The sequence below is a fragment of the Coptis chinensis genome, chromosome 7, assembly GCF_015680905.1.
Source record: "Coptis chinensis isolate HL-2020 chromosome 7, ASM1568090v1, whole genome shotgun sequence".
NCBI classification, from domain to species: domain Eukaryota; kingdom Viridiplantae; phylum Streptophyta; class Magnoliopsida; order Ranunculales; family Ranunculaceae; genus Coptis; species Coptis chinensis.
In genome coordinates, this window is record NC_141462.1 from 11,046,717 (window position 1) to 11,067,700 (window position 20,984).

Genomic DNA, 20,984 nt, shown 5'->3' on the forward strand with positions numbered 1-20,984 from the left:
TTGGCGTTTGGCGTTTGGCGCTTAACCAAGACGCCGCTTTGTTTGCCAGGGTGAAAGGAAACACCCTAAGTTTAACTTGATCCGGACTTACGCCAGATGATGGAATGTAGTGAGAACTTGGTCTATCCTAATGCGATGTCTTTGGTAAGGCTTCTCGTGGTCTAAACCATGAAAACCGGTAACAAGTTAAATATATTAGGGGATTCAAAATCCCCACTAGGTCTCCGCAAAGAACGATGCATTTACTTAGGGCCATTTTTAGGGCTTTATAAAAATCGAGAGAGAGGAGTCTCTTGTTCTTTAGCCATTGATGCAAGTGTAGTGTGTGAAATTCTAGATAGGCGTGTTGTATTTATTTCTACGAAAAACAAGCCCGATTATACTAAAATTAAAACTCCTCCTCGAAGGTAAGAGGCGAGGAGGGAAGAAGGAGTACTGAATGCCTCCTTGCTACGGCGTTTGAATAAATGCCTTGTATCGCAGCGATCTCGAACCTATTTAACAAGTTAGAAACACCGAGTAACTTGAAGAAATAGAAATTTGAACTAACCTGTGAAAATTGGGGGTGTTCCACTGCTTTTCCTTTCCTTCGAGGGCGCCCTGCCCTTTTGCTTGGGCCAGTGCTCGTGGTTTTCGAATGTCCAGGTGTTTTGCCGGGTCGCGCCTCAAGGTTTTCGAATTTAGGCCTTTTATCGTACTCCAAAAATTTGAAGTTTTACAGTAATTTGCTAAGACGTCTATCAAGTAGCCTGTAAAATTTCAGATCAATCGAGCTTATGAAAGTCCCTCTACTGCCCTGCAAAGTTTGCAAAACAGTTTTCGGACACAATACAAACAACCGAATGGTTAACCCATCAAAACAAAGCCAAAAATTTCCAAATTTTTACTGGAGACTCCTGACAGATCATACTTGTTCCTGTAAAAATTTTAGAGCAATTGGAGTTCTACAACCTCTCTTTATCGGCTGGTGTTCCAGATATTAAGTGTTTGCAACACTGCAGAAACACACTGGAAACACTCTACTATTTAGGAGGTCAATACAAATAAAAAAATCGTCAAATTTTAACTACAAAATCCTTACTTAGGATAGATACTCCTGTAAAAATTATAGAATTTTTAGAACTCCCTAAGTAACCTTACTCGTCTGTTTTTCAAGAACATACGGTGTGAAAACTGAAATGCAGCACTGTAAGGATCGTATTTTTCACAAGGTAAACCAACTTTGAAAAATCTGAAAATATTCCAAGAAATCAACAACACATTAAATATTATGTCTGAAAATTTTCAGAATTTTCGAAAATTTAGAAATACCTTCACTGCAGTGTTTTTCTCCTTGAATCCGCAGCCCCTATGCCTAAAACATTGAATAGTTCGAAAATTCAAGAAATAAGAATGAAAAATTAAAATGGTGGGTGGGTAGAGAATGGGGATTGCCCTTGGATTCAAATAATTGAATTTTGTCTTGAACGAGATTAAGATGGCAGCCATTGATTTGATAAAAAATGATTTTTCGTGATTCTAACTATCTATGTGTAAACACAAATAATCAATTTACGTAAATAGGTGTTTATATCAATATTCCTACTCTCAATAACGAAGTAATATAAGAGAGTCGATTCGCTCCACTCTTAAAACCCTCAAGACTTAATTAGAATTCAACTACTCGACACAAAGACAATGTGAGAGTAATGTGTGATGTGAAATTTCTAATATCATTATACTATCATTTCCCAAGCAAATCAAACAAGACATGGTATAAGGGGTTGAACTTTGCTTGTTCGAATTTAAAAGGAAACTACTCATGTAAGAATTGATTTAAACTAATAGTGACAAATACTAAATCAATGAATTGCAATAGATGATTAATAGAAAATGAAGCTAGATTATAAAAAATAACTAACTTTATTAATCTAATGAAAAGTAACAATGATTCAATAATCTATATTAAAACAAGGTATGAAAACTAATTAATTGATAAAACATAAAAAGATAGTTTACCTACGAAATGAACGATAAAACTCAAAACGTAAGTAAACTAAAACTTATTACGTGCCTACATTTATCAAAGATTCTACTCTCAATCCTATGAGATATAGTGGAGTAGAGTGATTCGTTCCACTCCTAGTCCTTCCGCATGCTTGTTTACGCGTGTAATTACTCTCTACTTAAAGTCTAATGAGAGATTTACGAAAAAGGCAACTAGACTACGACGGAACTACCCACGAAATGCAACTAGTCGACGATAGGAATAAATAAGGGAATGCTACGTTGATTCGATGATAAGGAGTTGAGGGAATTGATTCCACCTTAACTCGACTTAATCCTATTAACTTCTTAATCGTCATAATCCGAATTGAATCGCTTCAGAACAATTGGTTCTTCCTAATCCCTAATTACACATGGCATTTCTACCAATTAATAACTAGCATGTGAACGATTAAACCCATTCTCATGGTGAACTAAACATTTCTAGAGTGGAAAGGAAATTACGACGAATCACGTTAATCGAGAATCAAGCTTTCATCAAGGTTTCTCAACCCCTCTAATGGAGGTTTAGCCGAGAATCATTACGCAATCATTTCCGGGATTAAATTTAAACTAAACATGATATAAAGAATTGAAATTTACTTAATTAAACAATAATGAAATCTAATTTAATGACTAAAATGCAATAAGGAGGATGAATTTAAATTAGATCTAGAAATGGAAATGACAAAAATCGAAGTTGATAGAAATACTACTTTATTGATCTAATCAAAATGAAGAACAAGATTCAAGGGTTTAATCTAATACAATAATTGGATTTTAAACTACACTTAATCAAAACAATTAAATAAAACTAGATCTGTGAAGCCATTTTAATGGCTACTTTTTACTCTAACCTATCTACCATTAACCATCTACCATTAACAAAGAGCTAAGCTTTTGTTTTTATACATCCAGATCCAAAATCGTGCATGGGCTTGGAGCCATGTTTTGGGCGAGAATCGGGCCCAAAACCCAATTCTTTCAAATTCAAAGGCCTCTTCACCTAGATTCGGCTTCAACAGACTTTTCGTCCCTTCTGCTCCTCTGATTGGGTCAAGGCTTGGACCATTACAAAGCTCTTTCCGAGCCGGTCGTTTTGACATAAGGTAGGCCCAATTCAAAGGTCCGAGTCCAAAGATATAGTATTCGAAGTTACAGCGACTTTTGCTCCCTTTATCTCAGCTAAAGTGACACATTTCTCGCATAATGGACTTTGAAGCCCCGAAATGTATAAAACACGTCCCGGTCGGTATTAACTCTTACTTATTATTCACATAATTGGTCTAACAATATGATTATTAAGGAGTTAAAACTATAGTTTTGGGCTCTTATCAAACCACCCCCAAACAAAGATTTTGCTTGTCCTCAGCAAAGATGAGAAATTAGAATAAGTGACCAAAAATGGAGTTCTAACTACTCGTTTTATTGAGTCGCGATTGCATTGACCATATGCAACAAGGCCTTAAACCACTAGGAATTCCCTAGTGGACGAGTTATAGCCTCGTGAGAGTTTTCCCAAAAGTGAAGGTACTCACAAACTTCATCTATACTATCTTCTGACTAAGAAAATAAAACTATTGTTTCCTTATTCATGCTCAACTATCTATACATCTCTCTCTAGCAATTGAATAAGAATAACCAAGTCAAAAACCTAAGTTAATATATGCATAATAATCTATCATCTACAATAAACATATACACAATGAGTAGTACTATAAAATGTTTAGCGGTTTTGTTTCGAGAACTTCGGAATAAGCGGCCCTTAAGTAGGTTCTCACAATAATAGTAAAGAAACAACACTCTGATTTTTCCACTCAAGTTTCACTACTCCAATTAATACGATGGGCACACTTTACCTTACAATCTCAATGACACCGCGAGTTCGGAGTCGATCAAACACATCGCCACTTTACTATCACACTAACCTATTCCTAATCGAGCTGTAGAGGTCTTTATTAGGTGTTACGGGGATTAGGAGATGGTTTAAGAAGGAAGGAAATGGATATTCAAAGGACAAGTCCGAGATAATAGAGTCTTCATATTACGTAACTAGAGAAACCTTGTTATTTACTTTTTATCTACACTTTTGTTTCCATCCTTAGCCATATTTTTCTTTTTCTTTTCTTTGGCTTTTGACTCCCTTTTATTCTATTTTTGGAGTTTTATTTTTATTTCTATTTTTATTTTCTTTTCTTTGGATGGAAACTTCTTTTCTTTTTTTTAAGCAACTAACTAATTTTTGTTTACACGTGTTTTCTCTTCTTCTTTTCTTCATCATTCTATTCTCGGACTTATTCTAAATTGGGTAGGTTGATTTTTTTATTTTGTTTTGTTTTTGTAAATGAGGTAAAGGAATTGTGGTTTATGGAAGGGCTAATGAAAGGCTCGGGGGGCTAACTAGCGAAAAATATACTTAGGTCAGAATTTCTAGCTATATCGATCCAAAAGGGCCTAAATTCTCGCTTAGGATATGGTTTAGTGATCAAGCAAGTGGATGTGTGATTTCTCTATCCGGATTTTACTTCTCCCTTGTGTCATTTCTCAAATGTTTTGCTCATATAAGGCTTTAGGCTATATTCTCACGGGATTTGTAGAATAAGTACTCTAGCCTAGATTTCGAGAAACTTACTCACTAACAATCATAGATACTCATGTAATATATTTATAGATAGATGTAAAGATTATTACCTATATATTAACCTAAGTTTCTAACAACATTATTCCGATGCAAATGACTCACGTGAGACTTCTAGATTATTAAGAGCATGGAGAAAGAAACAATACCAATATTCCTAAGTGTATAGCATAACTTATTTATTTATATTTTTGAATTTTTGAAATTTTAACTAGAAAACAAATGCATATTATACATATTTATATCTAGCGGATGTCTTACTTACACGTGTTTCTATGCCCCCCAAAAAGAAGCATGCTTTGTCCTCAAAGCATTTAAATAAAGAGGGTAGGAAAAATACCATTGAAAGCGGGTGAAATTCAGAAACATCCGCAAAACAAGGTTAGACGCATGCTAATATAGGAAATAAAACCGACGCGAACTCTATAAAGAGTTCCACCCATTATGGGGTTAACCGCAGAATTAAATTGCTTGGGACATAAGCGGACACTACTCGTAAACTAAAACTTACCTCCACTCCACTGTTATTATCATCTTCGTCATCCTCTACTTCTATAAAGAAGTGAGGCTCTTCAAGGCCCTGCCATGCTATGATAATTTGCCGTGCTTCACGCCATTTATCATCTATGGTTGCTAACCTATTAAGTGCCACTTTGGTCTGATGGGGTGTAGGGTGCAACCTGGTGAGGTTGTATCCGCACCCTGCCAAGTCATTGCACGGGAAAGATCGAATAATACTATTGGTGGGTCGACCGCGGTCTACCCTAAATCCAATCCGCGGAAACGTGTACAAAAAAAAGGGAAAGAAACATAGCATAATACGAAATTAGAACAGGCATAAGAAGGTACTTATGCCTCATGGTATGGGCTCGTGCTAAACTAGACATCAAAGTTCCGAAGGTCATAGAACCGGCGCCCCGTGGCTAAAGCAAGGAAAATCGCCGCAAGTGGCGCCATTCACGTAAAGAAAACGCCATTCCCTAAAATGTTTAGCATAATCCAAAACATAACAGTTTCTATGTTCATGGACAGGCTACCAAGGGCAACGTTATAGTCCCCCTTGGTCCTCAATACGGAAAATGCCCGCCCCATAAGCCTCGTGTGCAAAACTCATAAGTGTAGACATGCATATTATCGAATCTAATAGCACCATGGGTCTTGTATCTCAACGGGTATAGCAAGTCCAAGAACAAATGCTAGCAAGAACCTCGTAATTTCCATTGGTTCATCGATGGAGAATCCGGTCTCTCAAAGAAAATGCGCTTATTATAAAAATAAGATGCAAGTCTTTGGGAGAATAAAGTTCACCGGTCTTACCATAAGAGAGAGGTTCCCGCCCAACGATGTGATCACCTCATGAAACCAAGCACCGTAAGTAGTGCTTTTGGAACAAATCTTCAAAGACTGTTCCGTATTATTATAGGAGATGTCATCTCAAACTACGCCTGAATTTTACCAAAACAACCGCACAAACCCCTTGAAAACGGAATTTTTCTCGGTCCACGGGGCGCCGAAATAAGTTTCAAATAGGGCGCGAAGTCGCTCTTTGTATTTTGGAATTCCAGTGTTTGAGCCGAAGTCGCTGCTTTTGACTTGAAGCGCTGGCGCCGAGCAAAATTTTCTGTCGAAGTGTAAGGGCGCCTCCCGAAGTCAGATTTGCAAAAATGGAGAAGCGAACGCGGGAATCAGCATGGGTGTGAAGGGTGCGTGATGGAAGTTAGATGTAGTGTGAGTTGTGAGTGTAGAATGTATGAATTTTATATAGGTTTTAAGTTGCTAAAACGGATCGGGAAGTTGCCAAAAGTATTTACGGCAGCTTCCGAAATCCTAAAATTTCCAAACCCAAAACGGAAAACAACTCATTTTCTTGATTCTAATTCAAAACCCAAGATCTTTTAGGTTGATTTTATGATTGAATGTACCTATTTAATCTAGATTTCATCCTACAATGATTCTCAATCATAGATATGCCTAAACGCCATAATTTCACCTTACTCCGCAATAATAAATTCTAACACTAGGGTTATATAAAAATAAAGCTTGAATTGATAAAACCATCCCCAAACAAGTCAAGGTGGATCAATATCAAACAACCACACATACTGAAAATAACCCCTTATATTAAAATTTTCATTCGAGTACCTTTCGCTACAAAATTCAAATTACGAAAATAAAAGTTACATTACAATAAAACAACAAAATAAATAAAACAACAACCACTATCAATCCTCACACTCTCTAAACACCTCGCCATCGCGGCGGAGGGCACACTCTCTAGTGGTGGCTCCTGGCTCCCCCCTGTCCAAGAGCTAGCCGTCCTTCGGCCGACGACGCCATGCCTCGTAGGTCAGGTCCTCGGCGTAGGTCCAGATGGTGGGAAGCGCAAAGCATATCCACTCTAAACCGGCTTCTGGCTTCCATCTCTCCGCTCCCATCTCTCATCCTCTCTCCGGGGTGGAGACTCGGTTGTGATGAATAGTCACCGCCGAGTCCGGAGGTCCGCGACAGATAGTGTTTAGTGAACGATGCCCCTATGAAGCATAGCCACGCGCGCTCGCGTCCGACCAACACCTCCTCGAAGGCATCCGTGATCAAAAGCAAGTCACGCCCTCCTCATCCTCCTCCTCCTCATCCTCATCCTCCTCCTCTATCCTCATCCTTCTTCCTATCCTCGGCAATTTCCAAATTTGTTGGACACACTCCCTATAGATACGCCAGTTACGGTGCGGTGGTAATGTAAATCCTCTCGACGGGAGCTGCTTTCATCTTCAAAGATGATCTTGGTGATTAACACGGAAGAGGTGCCAAAGACTTTCCGACCCCTAATCATGCACCAAGAAAAACTCCAAGATACGTAAATCGTGATTTCGCCTCCCGGAGTATCCCATAAGATGTGGAGGCAGTCGACCGATGTCATCGACCTTGTCCTTCCCTTAAGGACATCTCGACCGATCCACCGAAATGTAGCCACCGGTTGGTCCCGAGGGATGCCCGGCGAACACAATGGAGTTTGTATTGTAGCTCCCATTGATGATGCCACGCTTCATCAAAGGCTCTACCCGTCAAACGGGGCTCCTGAAAGTGGCATCGGATGGATTCTAGCGGAATGCCTAGAATCTCGGCCAACAAAATCGAAAGAGTCAACTCCTTCTTCTTCCTTCCCACCAACACAAAAATCCTACTCCCTCCAACTCCCTCGGTGTTGTAGAACCGTCGGACCAAGTCTTCGTGGTAGAAGGCTTCGTCGAAAGTACCGAAAACTATTCCAGCCTCTACTAGCCATTTCGTCACCGTAAAATGGAGCGAAATGGTCGGCGATGAAAACTTGTTCGATATAATTCGGGCGTTGTTGAGCCATCTAGTGTTTGGAAATGGGTGAGGGTTTAAATATGATGATGTGGTGGTGGTGGTTTTTAATAGGCCGTTGAAGAACAGTGGTGGTGGTGGAGTGGTGGCGCTAGCAAGACCAAAATTATGAATTTTGGTGGTTTTAGTTATTTAAATCGGTGGTGGTTGTGGTGGTTTTGGTTTAGAGAAGATTTGGGGTTAGGATTTGATTATTGGCGTGGGTTTATGGTATTTTCTTTTTAATTTTGATTTTTCTAGAAGCTTTGTTAATGGAATGGTTTGTGGAAGATGAAAAAAAAAACGATGAACCGAAGAAGGGTAGAAGGCTGGCGCTGTCGCTGTTGGTCGTGGGACGGGTTGGGCCCAAGCCCAAAATCGAAATTTTGATTTTTTTCGATTTTTTCGCCCATTTCAAATCAAAATTGCCGCTTGCTTACGGTCCGATTTTGTTAATGAGATATGGAAATGATCAGAGAGAATTTCCTATCCAATGATCCATAAAACACTCTATTCCGACTTCGGATGACATACGAGATAGTGGAAAACGCCTCGAAAGTCGGCATGACGTAAGTTATCGCGAGCGAATGAACTCTAAATTAATAGATTATGTCAATCCGAATCGTAATACAATAAAACAGCCTAAGCAACTCTAATGGGACATAAAACATTTTAGTACGGAAATTTAACAACACCACCCCCAAACAAATTTTTACAACGAAGCTTAGAAAATTTGTTTTTAGCAATGGGTCTTTTAAAGTCGATTCGAGACTTCCTAGATTACTATGTTTATTTTTTATTTTTTATTTTTATTTTTATTTTATTTTTGAAGGAAAACGATAAGCAATAAAGACATAATTCACACCATGAGAAACATGACTCAAAAATCCGAGAAAAACATGCAAGAGTGGAAAACGTGAACTATGTGAACCGCGACTTAGGATCCGGACTTACAGCCACACACTCCATAGGGAGGGCCCGTTACCTTAATGGTGCACTCACCAATATTTTAAAGTGAAAGGAAATGCACCAAACACGAAATTGAGTCGTTTATAGTCGGATACTTTTCGAGACTTTATCTAAAACATATGTATGAACATGCATTGTTCATATATCAACAACCAAAATAGTTGTGGATCATTCCATAAATAAATATCACATAAAACATATCCAAACACAATGAAACACCAATTTTCCCTATGACTCAACCTAATCCAAATGGTCGGATAACCCTACCCTATTGTGTAACCTATCATGCACCTTATTTTTCATTTTGAATGAGTGGGTGTTTTAGTAAATAAGTGTGGAAAAGTGAATGGTTGTGGAGAATATGGTAGATATGGATAAGTTCTAGAAAGATACAGCTTGTACACAATGAGGATGTGGTTTTAGCAAGAACTTCACTCATTCATCAAGGTGGTAGGACTGCCTCAATTCAAAATGAAGGTGTCAAATAGTTTGTCCTTCAAGTATCTGTTTGCTAGGAGGATTTAAAAATATGAAGCACAGGAGAAACAAAAGGATCGAGTGCAAACTCGAGATTTCTTTGAAAGGGTGGAAGAGGGGGAATCGAAAGTGGATGTTGTGCAAAGGTAGATCTTGATAGGTGAATCGTCACCTACTTTCGAAGAAACTCATCGAATTCCTCATCTAGATTGGTCATATCCACATTACTATGGTAGTCCTCTACATCTTTGAGAAAGTCATCTATCCCTCCCTCATCAATAATATGTGTATCGACTAGTGTAGGAATGAAAATATTGGAGTCCGACTTTCCCAAAGGAAAGAATTTTGGTAATATGATTATCGTGGAACGTGTTGTTGAAATAATCTCGAGCAAAGCTCGATCATGCTAACCTCTCCATCCATGAATCCGAATCGGTAATGTGTGTCCTTGTTTTAAAAACATTGACTTCAATGACAAGATGGCCAAAAGACATGGACATTGAACCATCACGGCAATTAATGAAAGCGTTGGCGGTTCCAAGAAAAGGACGACTAAAATGATGGGACAGTCGTTAGCGATAATTTATCGAGGACTACAAAATCGGCCGGATAGTAGAAATCCCGAACTTTACCAAAGACATTTTTGACTACACCCTTAGGATACTTAATAGACCGATCAGCTAATTGCAACGCCATTTTAGTGGGTTGCATCTTGTCTAGACCTATTTGTCATACAAATAAAATGGGAGTAAGTTAACACTAGCCCCCGTGTCTAATAACGCCGGTCGTGATATAGAATCTCCTAAGGTGCATTGTCTGATAGGGCGACCGTGGTCCTTGTACTTAACAATTCCATTATTTTCGATAAGGTTGGGAATTGTTCTGTTAAAAGGCGTCTTTTGGTATATTTGTCTTACGCCTGAAGTACACAATTCCTTAAGAAACTTAGCATGATGTGGTAGCTTTTAATAGGTTCGAGGAAGGGAAGGTTTATAGTTAGATTCTTAAAAACGTCCCTAATCTCCTCGTAATTTGTATCCCTAGTTAACATGGCTAATTTTTGTGGAAACGGTGGTTTTCGTCTATATTTAGCTATGGTATCACCGGATGTTTAACCGCGGCTTCTGTTTCTTAGGTTGTGTTGTAGAATGGCACCTCTACAAATGGTAGGCTCTTCGTTTCTATTTCGGTATCTAGTAAAATAGTAGGTGTGTAGGGTTATCTTGGTGGGGTAACTATAGGCATAGTTACCTTGTTATCAACCACTCGCTGCCCGGAGGGAGTGGTGATGGCATTTATCTCACCTACTTTTTCAAATTCATTACTAGTATTATCCGTTACCTCAAAGGCCGTGTTTGTTGTTTTAGGATTATGTATTGGCGTGACTTGGCAACACACCTTTGGTTTGGGCTTTATCTTGAGCCAACCGTTGGGTTAAATTATTAACGGATTGTAGAAGGCCAAGTTAGATTGAGCCATAGTTTGGAAAAGTTTTGGCTCACTTGTATGAAGGTGTCAAGGCGATCCTTGTGTGGGTGTAGTAGTCACAGGTGGTGTGGTGTGACCGAACTATTTCACGGAATTATTTATAGGTGGATTTTGATAATTATTATTGGCCGGAACGATACCTCTATTAGCATTATAATTATTATAATTACCTTGACCTTGTGCTTGACCTTGTCGAGGTTGCACTTGGTTGTTATAATTATTAAAATTACCCCGACCCGGTCCTTGTCGTAGTGGAGCTTGGTTAAAGCCGTATGTTGGCTAACATATATTGATTATTGTATTATCCGAGGTGTGACTTGTTGGTTATTTCTCCAACCGAAGTTGGGATTTTGTCTCCAAAGGGCGTTAGGTTCAATATTAATGGAAGAAACCCGTTCATAGGCTATAGACGATTATGGGAGTCGGATGTCGGGACTCCAAATAAAACTACATGGATTTGAATTTACATTCATGACGGGGATAGGCTTTTGTTGTACATAAATGGCCTCTACCTTTTTAGTGAGTGATTCGATTAGAGTTTTAAGCTCGGAATCGTGTTTAATTTCAAACATACCGGCGCCTTAATATTAGTATAACTAGCTGAGGAGGGGGATATCATCACTACCCCCAATTATTATTTAAACTTAGTTTGGTCCTCTAAAAATTTATAAGCCTCCTCGGCTCCTTTACTTAAGAAACTACCCCATTCATAATGTCAAGGACTTCTTTATGGTGATGTTGAAGTCCTTTGAAAAAGGCAACGAACTAACGTGTCTTTTTGCTAGGTTATGGTGTGGACACTCTATAAGCGGTCGGTGAAACGATTCCAAGCCTCTCGAAAATGATTCATGAGGATTTTGTCGAAAGAAATGAATCTTGGAAAGCATCTCATCCGTCTTTAGGGGTGGGTAAAAATGTTCCATAAACAAATTGAACAAGTTTAGCCCACGTCCACCAATTAAGCGCTTTGGGCGTTAACCAAGACGCCGCCTTATCGCTAAGGTGAAAGGGAATACCCTTAATTTAATTTGTTCCGTACCAACCGTGGGATGGTGGAATGTTGTTAAGACTTGTTCAATCCTACGATGTGCTGATAAGGTTTTCATGGTCTAAACCATGAAAAGCGGGTAACAAATTAAAAATATTTGGAGGGATTCTCAAATCCCCGGGACCGCTAGAACGATGCAAGATTTGGGGCTATCGCCAAGGCTTTGTAGAAGTCCGAGAGAGGAGTCTCTCTTTCTTCCCCATTATATCGGTGGTGTGTGTAAAATAGTAGCTAGAGGTGTAGTGTGTGGTATACTAGATAGATTTGTTTGTTGGTGTTGTTGTTGTATTTACGTTAGGTGTTTTGTTCTACCGACCTTAATCTCATGCAAGACTAAGTCGAGCTTAACTAAACATGCAACACTCCAAACAATTACGATATACTACTATAAAACCTCTAACGAGGAGATCGAGGTTTGGAAGAAAGGAATACCTGATTAAGTCCTTGCTTAGCTTATAAATAGCGTCTTGTTTACGCTTGTTCAATGTATATAGCGGTTAGAACACTGAAAAATATGAAAGATCAAAGTTCGAATCAAAACTGCGTCGAAAATCGAAAAATTTAACCACGAGGCCTTCGATAGGGGCCTTCGGCTCGAGGTATTTTCAATTCACGGTGTTTTTAGGCGGTCAGCTCCACATGGGGGGTGGTCGGCTCTGTCAATCGATAACATAGGGGTCGTCGCCAAGGAGGAGCGGCACTTCGGTCTAAATTTTGCTCGAAATTTTTCAACTCTAAAATGGACGACCACGGTATGATTCAAACAAGGGTGGGTGGGTGAAATGGGACTTTAAAAACAATACTAACACTATGAAAACAATACGAAAGTGAACTAAGATGGCGGTATTTGATAAATGAAAATGAATAGTCTACCTGCGAAATGAAGCGATGAATTCCGTACGTAAGTAAACTAAAACTATTCTTTTGTTGCTTATTTATCAAAGTTTTCTACTCTCGATCCTATGAGATAGAGTGGAGTAGGAAGTTCGTTCCACTCTTAGTCCTTCCATTATGCTTGTTTTCTAGTCTCAATACTCTACTTAAAGCCAATGAGAGCTTTTCTGAAGGGGCAACTAAACTATGGTGCAACTACCCACAAGATCAAGATGCAACTAGTCGATTATCGAACAACTATGGGAATGCTACGGTGATTCTATGATAAGGAGTTAGAGGGGATTGATTCCACCTTAACTCAACTTAATCCACTAACGACGAAGTCAAATCGTAATCCGAATTGAACTGCTACGCGCAGAACAAAGTTCTTCCTAATCCCTAATTACACATGGCATTTCTACCAATTAATAACTAGCATGTGAACAATTAAACCCATTCTCATGGTGAACTAATTATTTCCTCGCGTGGAATAGAAATTACGACGGCGACTTCTACGATAAACGGAATCAAGCTTTCATCAAGGCTTCTCAACCCCTCTAATGGAGGTTTAGCTTTGAATCATTCCTAATCATTTCCATTTAGATTAAAACTAAACATAATATAAAGCATTGAAATTTACTTAATTAAACAATAATGGAATCTAATTAGTAACTAAGAATTGAATGGTAACAAGAATTGAATTTAGATCTAATAAATTGTAAATGACAAAAACGAAATTGATAAAGAACACTACTTTATTGATCTAATCAAATTTAAGAGCAAGATTCAAATGTTTAATCTAATACAATAATTTAAATGGAACTAAACTTAATTAAAACTCTTAAATAAAACTAGATCTAGAAGCTATTTTAATGGCTACTTACTATTCTAAGCTACCTCTATTTTCTAACCTAACCATCTACCATTGACTGCCATTAACACTGAGTCAAGCTTTTGTTTTTATACATCCAGATCCAAAAATCGTGCATGGGCTTGGAGCCATGTTTTGGGCCGAATCAATCGGGCCCAAAACCCACCTTCAATCAAAAAGGCCTCTTCAGCTGCAGTTGGCTTCCACAGACTTTTCGTCCACTTCTGCTCCTCTGATTGGGTCAAGGCTTGGACCATTGCAAAGCTCTTTCCGAGCCGGTCGTTTTGACATAAGGTAGGCCTCAATCCGAGGTTTGAGTCCAAAGATATGGCATTCGGAAGTTCTGTGACTTTTGCTCCTTTATCTGCGCTAAAGTGGCACATTTACGCACATAATGGACTTTGAAGCCCTAAATGCATAAAACACGTGTCGAGTATTAACTCTTACTTATTATTCACATAATTGGTCTAATGATTATGATTATTAAGGGGTTAAAACTACAGTTTTGGGCTCTTATCACCACCCCAGCCCCATAGCTAAGACTCCAACAACCATGTTATCACTATTACGACAAACCAGACCACTACCCCCATTCCCAGGATTTCCCAAGGAAGAGCCATCAGTGTTAGCTTTTGGAAAATGTGACCAAATAATAGACAATTGGACTTTTGGACTTTCAATATCAATTCAGTTTCACTCATGGATCAGTGGCAAGACCCTATATATTAATTATAATAATCGTGATTTTAAAAACTAAAGCAACAAACAGATTACAAAAGGAAAATCATAGTGCCAAGAAGAGCATGAACGCACAATCAACTAAAGAATAATTTCTTCTCACTTTCCAACAACTTATAGACATGTTGAGAATCACTTGGAATATATTTTTTCGCAAATTATTTCCATAGTACCATCTTCCAAATTGATCGACACCTTTTTGGTCGTCAGTGAATAAGTAAATGCAATTTCCTTCACATCCAGGGAAATCAGATGCCAGAAAGGAAAATGAGTTATTCAATATTTCAATCCCACAAATAATGCAATATCACCAAGATTATCAGCTTCCACCGTTTTTAATTCAATAGAATCTAATTTTGAAACCTCGAAACTTTTTATCTACACATACTCATACTGTGGAATTCTTATATGCACTATATTTGGTTCCCCATTGAAGTGAAAGATGAGGTTGAAGCGAAAGATGATCAAGTTGGTTTTCTACTGATTGGACTAAAAAAAAGTTTATTCAGCAGTAGGGGTTCGAATCTTCAGTTTCTTAAGAGTGTTTCACCTTTCCAAATATCTCACACAATAGCATTTTTGGCCAACATCCATACCAGTTCTCATCTCTTGAATGTGCTTAGAGAAAAGTTTATCTAGGGTAATCAAATAGGCGTTAGACTAAAACACACAGAGATGCATCATGAAGAAGAAATCACGAAGTATTGTTTGGTATCCCTTCCGAAAATCAATGTTGCCTTTCATGGAGATCGAGCTATCATGCTTGCTAGCTCATCTTGTTAGATAATCAAAGAAACCTAGTTGGATGAAAATTTGGTGATCGTCATATCAGAGCATCGTATTGAACCTATGTAGATTTGATGGTCTCTCCAAACAATTTTAGGGGTTTTCCTTTTCATAGAGTATGCATGTCTTCTCTGGCTCACGTATTGTTTACCTTTCCTTGGGTTAATGCATCTAATTCAACCACCATGATCATCCCACCATTCATCTGTTTTTTACGACTTCATTCTCAACAACGACGAAAGCTATACTTGCATAAAGGCACAAAGCTTTATTTCTTGTCTATGAACACAAACAAAACATGTCTCATCTTGGTGTAGCTTCTGGCTGAGTAGCGAAATAGGAAGCCACTAATTTGAATTGCACTTACGTTGGGAGAGTTGTCCTAATAGTAAGAGTTGCACTAAAATATGAAACGAAGTGGGAGAGTTATTATACTAATCGTAAAACTCTCTAAAGAGGTTCCACATCATGTAGAAAACATGATAGAAAGCCACCTAGGAGAGAGAAAATTTTCTCTTAGAGACTTAGGATGGGAGAGTTGTCCTAATAGTAAGAGTTGCATTGAAATATGAAACGAAGTGGGAGAGTTATCTATCTATATATATATTAAAAAGCTCGCACACATTCTCTCTCCTCACCATATTGCTCTATTTTGCACTCTGAGCAATATTAGTGGCTCCTAGAAAAAAGGAGGGCTAAATAATTAGAAACACCTCCCTCCATTTGTTTAATTCTCCTGAATCTATTATCAAATTATAATCACCTCCCTAACAAATGAAAATTTCGGCAAACTTCAGAAGTATCAGGAGAATTAGAAGTTTTCGTTTTTTAAAACACCGAAAAAAAATGGAAATAACAAAAAAAAAAACCCTACGTAATCTAAATCTCTTCCCTAATAAAAATTTATGCTAGCCGAACTTGCATATTCTCCAGTCTACTCAAGGTCATATTTTTCTCTTTCCGTTGAATTATGAGTATGTTCTTTTAGGCTCGTGGAAAACTTTAAATGCCATTCCCTACCTTATCAGTGGTTCCAAAAATGCAGTTGTTTGACGGATCTATTCATTAGTTTGCAAGTGATCGGCCTTTTCTCCACAACATGGATGCAAAGTAACCTAACGCTGGTTATCCCATGCTCTATTTTCCATGTCTTGCAACAACATATTACATTTTGTATCTGCTATATATATATTTCTTACATTTTCTAAAAATTGTTTGCCAAACTTTTACCGATTCCAACCAATAAAAGCCTCTGACTATATTTTGTGTTTGCATGTTGCATGACTTTCCTTAAAATTTGTCGGTGAATTGTGACTTGAGAGACATTTACGTGCTGCACTCTTTCATTCCAGTTAATGCAGCATTATATTTAGTTTATGATGTTTATCTTTCATAAATCTGAGGGAGATGTTCAAGATTGATGTTGCAGGTTACATGATGTCGATTTGCGGAAATGATGCTCTTAGGGAGCTCTCATCTCCGGGGAAGAGTGGTAGCGTATTTTTCTGTCTCAGGACGACTGGTTTATAATAAAGACTCTCCGCAAATCTGAAGTTAAGGTCAGTATAGTCTAAGTTGGGACTTGATAGTTTTATATTATTTTTTTTTGTTTACATTTTGAGTTGAACAGTATGGGAAACTATTTGGTATGTTACTACATGTTCGTATTAGTTAGCTGGTTTAATTTTGAATTTCTAACCATATTTTGTACACTCTGGAGTCTAGATAGTGTGTGTTTTTGTTTTCTTTTTGTATTCGTTATTCTTCTGTTAAAATCCTTTCTAAATAATTACGTGTGTTAAAATCCTTTCTAAATAATTACGTGTTGGGCATGAAGCCATGAAATATTATCATGCACTAGCATATTTAAGAATGTACAATGGTAGTTCTTTTAATAATGGATTGGTGGTTTTAAATGCATAGGTTCTTCTGCGGATGCTTCCGGACTATCACCATCATGTGTGTACATATGAGAACACACTCATAACCAAATTTTTTGGTCTTCACTGGATTAAACCCACAAGTGGTCAAAAGGTACATGACAGAGTAAATTACAACTGTAATGGGGCATATCTGTGATGTCTATTGAAAGCTGAACCAATTGTTACTCACATGCGTTTTACATCTATATATCTTATGTTTCCTGTTGTTTTAACATATTTTAATTTTTCTAGTTTTGCAGTTCCATTTTATAGTAATGGGCAACATGTTCTGCACAGAGTTAAGAATTCATCGAAGATTTGATCTGAAAGGTTCATCATTGGGCCGTTCTACAGACAAAGTTGAAATTGATGAGAATACTATACTTAGGGATTTGGATTTGAACTACTGCTTCTATTTGGAACCTTCTTGGCAGGAGTCTCTACTAAAGTAAGGATACTTATTGCAGTTTCATTTTTTATCATAAAGTCGTTGAATATTGTAGTGCAAAACAAGCTTATGCTTTCAAATACTTTGCATGCCCTATTGTCCACGTTGTATCGGAACTTTACAGGGTTTAGTTATTATCTTTATGATATCTTTTCAATTTCCTGAATATTTCTTTGAAAAAAGTTTATGTAATCTAGGAATCTATTGCGTAACAAAAATTAGGATATGTGTCGTGTCCAATTTGGATTTATACCTATTGATCATGATGCCATGAAATGGGTTTATAGTTTTCATATGAAATGGGTTTGACAGTTTTGTAAATTCGAGATTGAATACTTTATAGTCATGATTATTGTTGAATAGACACGTCTTAATCTGCTAGATGACAAAATAATGTGTTCAAATGATATTAGTAGTACCAACTATTTGGCTACTGCCTAAAGTTTGAACGATCTCCTTACAGTTGTATTTTGAGGTAAAAATATTGTAGTTTCATGACATTAATTATTTATATTTGGGTGTTTCATTGCATTATGAGTGAGTTTACACACACCAAACATAATAGCACTTATACAAGTATGCATTGGTAAGTACACAGTATGCATTATCGCCATTCATAAACTAGCTCGTGTTTAACATTATAGCTGCATAAGAATGCATTGGCAACTTTATTGTAGTCATGGTAACTGTAATAATGACCGATAAAATATTCCAAAATACCGTTGATCGACCAAACAAATCTCCAATTCCATTCCATCTTGCTCTAATGCCTCTGTAAGGTTTCCAAATAACTATAGTGCAAGTCTGGGGAAATCTTCCCACAGGAATAATTGATTCGAGTGTTTCACATTTGATTGAGCAATTAGACTTAATGCTTTGAGTTTCACAATTAGTAATGGGAAAAGGGATTCCTGCTCCACTCTTCTTAATTTTTATGGTTCTCTAACTTTCTCAACCTCTCTTTTTACTCACTATGGGTGAAAAGGTTTGCGAACTCCTCGCCCGGTTCATCTCTCGCATCCATGGAAATTCAATCTAATCAAAGGTATTACTCTCTATCTTCTTCTTAATAGCATCCGGCCCGCATTAACTATTAATAATATGTTCTTTATCTGTTCTAATTTAAATACCTCATTTTTATTATTTTTCTTTTTATCCTTTGTTTTCTCATACTTTTCAATGTTTTGATGCACTTTTATTCATGTAGTAGCCGCTAGCCAAACGCCTTCTTTAATTGCAATTAATATTTCTATGTATAAAGCCTCCTCCAAAAAGAACAATTTTCCTTTTTAAGTCTAATAACGAAAAGCTTTTGGAAACCCTATCGAAAAAGGAGGTGATCAATGCAATAATGAGTGCATATGATGCTTTTGTTTCGATTCCAACCGAGGGTGAAAATCACCTTACTACCGTGCAACACCAATGGTTTAGAACGTATTTATAGAACTTTTTCTGTAATATGGTTTATCGGGGATCAATGCAACAATGCAACATGGTATAATGTGCACATGTACTATCCTTTGTAATTATCCCATCAAGTAGGTGGTTGATTTCTCTAATTAGTGGCTTTGTTTTTTCAAGGAGCTTTGGGTTCCTTTTAACAATAGTCAACTCTTTTTAAACTCTTATCCTAATTTCGGGATAAAGACTGTTATATACCTAAGTTACATTGACACGGACATCGCAGGTCCGTTATCCCATTCTGATTTGAAGTGTGTGACACGGAAAAATATAAAAAAACTGAGGTATATTACATACAAAATGTGTCTGTGTGTGTCCGACATGGATTATTTGTGAAATATATATGGCGTGTCCATGTAACATAGCTATATACATACCAGATATTCGCAAATATCGTTGAAATGAACTAATTAAGTTATGATGGACTGACATAGTTAGTTAAGGAAGACATTTGGGGGTTAAACTAAACTCTTAATTAAAGCTTATTAATAAGCTAGATATGGTTATGGGTTGGTCAATTGCTTACCGACGTTAACATATTTTTTTTTATCAAAATGCTTATAGGATGTCACGTGGTACGTCAGGTTTTGTGGAGAATTAACACATACATACACAGTAAAAACTATCATATATAGATGTTTCACTATAGCTAGCATCTTAGTTAAATGGCCATCCAAACATTGTTTGGTATATAGATGTTTCACTATAGCTAACATCTCAGTTAAATGGCCATCCGAACATTGCTTGGGTAAGGTACATAAAAATGGTTTTAGTATTCTTTCCTTATCTTTTTCTTTTTGGTTTAGGCCATATTCCATATATTTGCTTTTGACGGACTTCAAATATAAGTCATGAGAGGAGTTCCTGAATTCTTTGGGAAAATGGATCTTGGAACAATCTTGATTTAATAAGGTACTATTCGTATCTAATGTCATTATGTTATTTAAAAATTTTATATGAAGTAACTAATCATGTTTTAGTATCACTTTCATCATCATTGTTAACCCTCTTCTCAATGTTCTCACGGCTTGCCATGTTCGTTCTGGACCTATTGTGAATCAAAGCATACCATTCGCCAATTAAATTCTTTGGTGATGCAGGAAGATTCAATTCACTTTAGGGGGGAACAATGAGAAGTGTGGAGCAAGGTTGCGTGTTGATTTTGAGAGCAATGAATTCAACAACCATAGCTGAAGAGTGATATATAGGGCTGCCTTTAGATATTTCATTTTATACTATGTTGGCGTTTAGTATGTTTGTTTTTCTTTATGAACTACAGTAACTACTATCACAATGCAGCTCATTGCACAAAACTATGTGCACCTTTCAGTTGAATCGCTGTAGTGCAACGTTCAACAGGTGTTATTTTCATTATGGCCATTCTTATGGATCTATAACTTTCCAACAGCTCATTTTTATACCAAAAATTTGGTTATCTGCAAAGTTCAAACATAAAAAAATAGTGGGTCTTTATATATACTTGAGGTTTTTTAGGCCTTCGGGCGAGGATTTTTTTTTAAGTAGGATATAGAAAATGTGAATTTATTTAAATATTAATTTGCATGTCCGTAGGTCAATGAGATTGGAAAACTATATGTCTTTAATACCAATTAAAGGTATTATATATATAGCTTTTTCATATTTCTTTTATGATTGCATGTGTATTCCTTTTTGTAGATCTACTAATCGGAGGAAGTAAATTTTCTCTTTGTAGTTAATTGCTTATGTTTTAAGTAATCTGATCATAACTTTTCAATATACGGTTGAACTTGAGATTTTTCGCTAAAAGACACTGGGGTGCACAGTCAACATGTCAATAAATCACAAGGGAAATGTAATTTTACCTACAGGGAGGACACACAGAGGAGGAGTGTCAAAGAGATCAATTTTGTACT

The 20,984-nt window shown here is 37.2% G+C and overlaps 1 long non-coding RNA gene across 2 annotated transcripts; it reads left to right on the forward strand.

Annotated features, from left to right (window-relative positions):
* The first annotated feature begins 16,076 nt into the window (after positions 1 to 16,076).
* Positions 16,077 to 20,524, forward strand: LOC147485979 (uncharacterized). Of its 2 annotated transcripts, XR_015203210.1 has the most exons (6): positions 16,077 to 16,817; positions 17,182 to 17,292; positions 17,433 to 17,628; positions 18,614 to 18,673; positions 19,896 to 20,001; positions 20,190 to 20,524. It is a non-coding gene; the product is annotated as an uncharacterized LOC147485979 (long non-coding RNA). The 2 variants fall into 2 exon arrangements; XR_015203209.1 differs by lacking the exons at positions 18,614 to 18,673; positions 19,896 to 20,001; positions 20,190 to 20,524 and having other exon boundaries at positions 16,688 to 16,817; positions 17,441 to 17,522.
* Positions 20,525 to 20,984: the final 460 nt, after the last annotated feature.